At 39.1% G+C, this 6,000-nt stretch overlaps 1 pseudogene; it reads right to left on the reverse strand.

The window, feature by feature from the left end:
* Positions 1 to 4,611: 4,611 nt before the first annotated feature.
* Positions 4,612 to 4,827, reverse strand: LOC134371622 (mediator of RNA polymerase II transcription subunit 21-like; annotated as a pseudogene).
* Between the last annotated feature and the right edge of the window lie 1,173 nt (positions 4,828 to 6,000).

Genomic DNA, 6,000 nt, shown 5'->3' on the forward strand with positions numbered 1-6,000 from the left:
ATGATATAGTTTTTTGTGTGTGTGTGTGACCGGCCGCACCGCGCTCAGCCAGTGAGCACACTGCCCGAACCAGCGGCGGGAGCGCTGCTGCGCTCCCAGCGCCGCACTCTCCCGAGTGCGCCACGGGGTCGGCCCAGTATATGATATAGTTTTGTTTGTTTCATGGAATGCTTGACCTTTATAGGACTGTCTCTTCATCAGTATTGTTCATCTCACCTACTGCTATGCCGTATGCAAAATACAATTACTTCTTAAATGCTCTTTAATGATAAAGCCAAGAACATTCTCAAGTATTCCTTGATAGGAGCTAGACTCCTGTGAGGGTGGGACGTGGGAGTGTAGAAAGATAAATTAGGCCTAACTCCTGCCCTCAATCTAACTCTACTGTGTTGAAGACATTGCTCTTGACCACATCTTCTAAAAATATTCATGTATATATGTATTTAACTTGGTGATAAATATAAATGAGTCTGAGAAAAAGTCTACTTAACTTTTCACTTGGATATTCCTTCGCTGCATGTTTAGAACTACAGAGAAGAATGGAGTTTTTTTGGGGGGGGGGGTTGTTTGCTTGTTTATAAGATGACCGGTAAGGGGATCTCAACCCTTGACCACGCTCTCCCAATTGAACTAACTGGCTATCCCTATATAGGGATCCAAACCCGTGGCCTTGGTGTTATCAGCACCACTCTCCCGAGTGAGCCACAGGCTGGCCCAAGAATGGAGATTTTTGAGAACATTGCAGGCACTCTGCTTCCCACACTCTAGCCAGGAAACAAAATGGTTCACCAAAGAGAAAGATTCGAGGTGAGTATTTAGTATTCTATTTATGATACTAATGGAAACCTTTGAGTATAATATGGGCTTAAATAACCAGTTGCAAAGCTAGGACATTAAAATAGCCACTGGAACATGGCTATTTTAAACGGACCAATTGTTTAGAAAAACGAAAAAAACTTGAAAATTAAGCCATACAACTTTCAAAGTACTTGAGTATATTATGATATTATAGGCCAAGAAACTAGTTTCAGGAATAAAAAATTTTACATGCAGTCAAGAGATTTTAGAATTATTTCCAAAGGTTTTCACTGGAAAATGAAGGTATTCAGAGCCACGACTATTGATGATTAAGCTAAAAAATTTCATGTCCATTGTAAGTACATAATTTAAAAAGAAAACACGTTTTCAACCTATGACAGCAAATGAAAATTTCAGAACAAACGTTCATAATGTGCCATTTTTTACAATTACTTAACACTTCTATGGGGATTTCATATGCAGCCTTGTGGCTTCAGGGGTTGCTTGTCTGTTCACAGAAACTTTTGTTATTCAAACTGGAGTAAGCCTGGTTTTACTCTTAGGCAGTATTTATGAACTGGTTTATAAACTATGCCTGCTAGGAAATTTGGGATCTCATAGAAAAGCTGTGAAATTTGGCTCAAAAATGGGACAGATTGAAACATTTTTTACCAAAGGAAAATGAGACCATTAAGGCAGTCGATTTGAAGGAGAAAGACTAGTATCATTTTGAAAAGCTAGACAGAAAGCACAACATGCACAGTTTTTGTTATACAATTTCTTTTTTTGGTGGGTGATCAGTATGGGGATCTGAATCCTGACCCTTGGTGTTGTCAGCACCACACACTGTTATAATGATTGAGTGTGCTGCAAGTGAAAGCACGTGCCAGGCTGATAAAAGTATTTCCCTGGATTTTAAGTTGATGGTGACAATCTCTTAAACTGAGTTGCATATAAAAGAGATTCTCTCCTTTAAAAATTGTTTCAGGGGCCTCCTTTAAAAATTGTTTCAGGGGCCGGCCCGTGGCTCACTCGGGAGAGTGCGGTGCTGATAACACCAAGGCCCCGGGTTCGGATCCCATATACGGATGGCCGGTTCGCTCACTGGCTGAGCGTGGTGCTGACAACACCAAGTTAAGGGTTAAGATCCCCTTACCGGTCATCTTTAAAAAAAAAAAAAAAAAATTGTTTCAGAACCAGTGGGAGAAACAGACCAACCAAAGGGCGTTTGGAGTTTCATGCTTGGGAAGAATATATGTTGTGAATTTTGAAATGCCTCCTATGATTAAGGTCTTATGACAAAAAAAGCAAAACCTTGAGGAACTTAGCAGTTTAGTATACTTTCTATATTCCACTTAAGAGAAATTTTGATCAGCTAATTTACAGTGTGCAACCACGGTAGCTAAGTAGATTATTACGTTTGGGTTTCCCATTACTGCGTTGCCTTATAAAAAACACAGGCACAGATAATTCTGGAATGGATGCTTTTTTTGGGCAGCTGCTATGGGTCAAATGTGTCTCCCAAAAGTTCATGTATAGGAAACTTGATCTCCATTGTAACAGTGTTAAGAGAGTGGAAAATCCAATTATGGTATTTAAAAGGTGGGGACTTTGAGAGGTGATTTGGATGGTGAGGACTGTGCCCTCATGAATGGGTTAATTCTTTCATGAAGTAATGAGTTATCATGGTGGTTATCATGAGTTATCAGTGTGATTCAGATGCCTATAAAAGGAGAATGAATGAGAAAATTAGCTCTCTTGCTCATGCCATTTTCTCTCGTGATGTGATATCCCGAGTTGCTGTAGAGAGTTAGCACCCAGAAAAAGGCCTTCACTAGATGTTTTACCTAGAACTTGGACTTCCAAAACTTAAGAAATAAATTTCATTCCTTTATAAATTACCCAGTTTCAGCTATTCTGTTATAAGCAACAGAAACAGGCTAATACGCAGTATTTCAAAATGAATTTTTTCGTTCCTTCAAATGTTTAATAATGGAAGGTTCTATGGATAGGAAGCCTGTCGGAATCATCCAAATCAAGGGTTACTGACCCAAAAGTCTACAGGAGCCAGGGGGTAAGAAATGTGCAAAGGGCACAGATTTCCCACATTGAATAGAAAGGAATACACCAAATAAAAGAGAAGCCATTATTCAGTTTCAGTGGACAACATGACCTAATGCCCCAGGGTACAGAGCGATGGTGGGTACAGAGTGATGACAGAGCAATTGCTGCTATTTGGGAATGGAAGCTCAGGGGTGACAGATCTTCCAATTATTAAAAAAAAACCCATATAAACCCAGTTCTTTACCCACAATATCCAGATTTTTATGTGAAATACCCTGAATTGTAAAATGTTGGCAACCAGTTATTTTATTTGCAACAGTTTATTATTACAGAGGCAGTACACATGCATTGTATAAAAACAGAAAATTTAGGCCAACAACAACAAAACCTATTCTCACCACTCAGAGATCACCATTAACACCTTAATTTTTTTTCATAAGTATAAACAATTTAAAAACAAAATATGATTACCCTGTACATTTTGTTTTGTTTTGTTTTGTTTTTCTTAAAAGATGCCCGGTAAGGGGATCTTAACCCTTGGCTTGGTGTTGTCAGAACCACGCTCAGCCACTGAGCGAATCGGCCATCCCTATATAGGATCCGAACAGGGGCCAGCCTGTGGCTCACTTGGGAGAGTGTGGTGCTGATAACACCAAGGCCACGGGTTCAGATCCCATATAGGGATGGCCAGTTTGCTCACTGGGTGAGTGTGGTGCTGACAACACCAAGTCAAGGGTTAAGATCCCCTACTGGTCATATTTAAAAAAAAAAAAAATATATATATATATATATATATAGGATCCGAACCCATATGGCCTTGGTGTTATCAGCACCACACTCTCCCGAGTGAGCCACAGGCTGGCCCTTGGTTTTGGAACCTGCTTTTTGTTAATAATTTTGAACTTTTCATCTCAGTAAATTTTCGCCTCATCTTATCCCCTGTCCACTTTCAAAATTTTCCAATTGACCCCCAAATATCTTTTATAGCAATTTGTTTAAACCAATAGGGAATACAGGACTATGCATTGTATTATTATTTTCAATTTTATAGTATATCTGTTTATGTTATGATCATTTACGATTATGATCAGATATTGAAATTCATCCAGATAGGGCCGGCCCGTGGCTCACTCGGGAGAGTGCGGTGCTGATAACACCAAGGCCCCGGGTTCGGATCCCATATAGGGATGGCCGGTTTAGCTCACTGGCTGAGCGTGGTGCTGACAACACCAAGCCAAGGGTTAAGATCCCCTTACCAGTCATCTTTTTTTAAAAAAAAAAAAAAAAAAAGAAATTCATCCAGATAAAAAATAATAATACAATGGTGATTTAAAGCTGGTTAAATCACATTTTTATAAGCTTATTTATCAAGAGTGAAAATAGAAGACTATTAAAAATAGCATAAAAGGTAACACATCATAGTATTTAATGTTTCTGTAACTGTTGGTAAGGCTTACATCTAAATTTGATGCAGAATTCTTAATGGCTTTGAAACAGTTCTTTTCTCAGCCACATAATCACTGGTGCTATGAGTGTGGAAGAGACTGGCTATGGGTACCACTTCTTGTCTTCAGCTGTGACTGTGAAATATCAACAAGTGCACTTTGTATCTTTTCCAGAAGCATGTCCCCTCGATAAACATCCTCCAGACATGTAGCAGCTTCGCAGTTTTCTTCTTCTAGCTTATATAAACTAGCAGCCTGTAAAGCAGCTGTAGATTCTTCACCGGTTAAGGAATCTATCAAAACATCAATGTCTTTTACTGTTCATGCAATCAGCACTGCAAAAAGCTGGGCATACTCTTCTGTAGGATTAACTGGCTGGTCTTTGTTAACTGCTGTCTGAATATTATTAAAAGAGGCAGGAGGACCACATTGCTGCAACACTCCAATGGCATTACAAAACTGATCTGCACGCTTGGGCCGAATTCATGATGTCTTGCAGCTGCATAAGACAGTCCACCATGTTGCTCCTGCACGCAAAGAGATGCTAAAGCCTCTGCATGAATTATTATTATTTCCCTTAAGTCTCTTTAATCTAGCAGTTTTGACTTTAAAAAAAAATCATACTGACTTGCTAAAGAGGACTGGCCAGTTCCCTGCAGAATGCTTTACCTCCTAGAATTGTCTGGCTGCTTCCTCTTAGTGTCCTTCAGTTTGTTTCTCTAACCCAGTATTTCTTCTACTAATACTTCTTTTGGGGGATGAGAAGCAACTAGAATATATACTAGGTTGGGTTACATACCTGCATCACACAGCTGGTTTACCATTAGTGATGCTGAGACTGATTTCAGGAAATGGGTGATGACAGTCTGGTTCCTCTAACATAGTTACACTTCCAGCCTCAGGAATGTAAACTGTGTATTGTTACTGGGCACTATATGAATGTTCAGTTGCCCAGCAACTATTTCACCTATTTTTTTAAACACCAGTGAATAATCTTTGCCAGAACCAATAATTTTATTAAAGTTCACAAAGTGCTGTTTTTCTATCATTCCTTCTAAATTTATTGGCTGGCATTTTCCCTCCTCAACTAGTGTTCTAATTAATATTATTTTTAAAAATCCCAGTGGGCCAAACGATGCATTTGGGGGTGAGACCTACTGATCCACAGTCTAAGCTAGACAAAGTCTCACTTGTCATCGCTCTTTACCCTGTTGCAGTGTTGTCTTTTGTTTGTAACAATAAATTACTTTGCACTTGTTGACGTGTTGCTTGTAATCTCCTCAAGTCATTTTATGTGTGTATTTGTCTCCCTGGCTAGACTGTGACCTCCTCAAGGGCAGGGATTCTCTTGTAGTATATTTCCTTTACTTCTCTGAATGTGCTTTTAAAAGTACTTTGGCAAAAAAATAAAAATAAAAAAGAACTTTGGCTACTGCTAGTCCTAATTAACAAAAAAGTCACTGGTAAGAACCAAGTTTTTGTTATTATTGCTTGTGTTCCCTGGCTTTCCCACTAAAACTTTCCCTAATGATCATAATGATGGCTTATCTAATTTACAATAAGTAAATATTTACAGTTTGTGCCGTGGGAGGCCTTGTGATGGGGGGGTGGGAGGGAAGAGGGGGAAATAACCTTTTACTAAGTAGTCTTCTACTTTATTAGTCTTCAAAAGTTGGAAAGTCATTAACCAGCT

This window comes from Cynocephalus volans, chromosome 3, assembly GCF_027409185.1.
Source record: "Cynocephalus volans isolate mCynVol1 chromosome 3, mCynVol1.pri, whole genome shotgun sequence".
In the NCBI taxonomy this organism is placed as follows: Eukaryota; Metazoa; Chordata; class Mammalia; order Dermoptera; family Cynocephalidae; genus Cynocephalus; species Cynocephalus volans.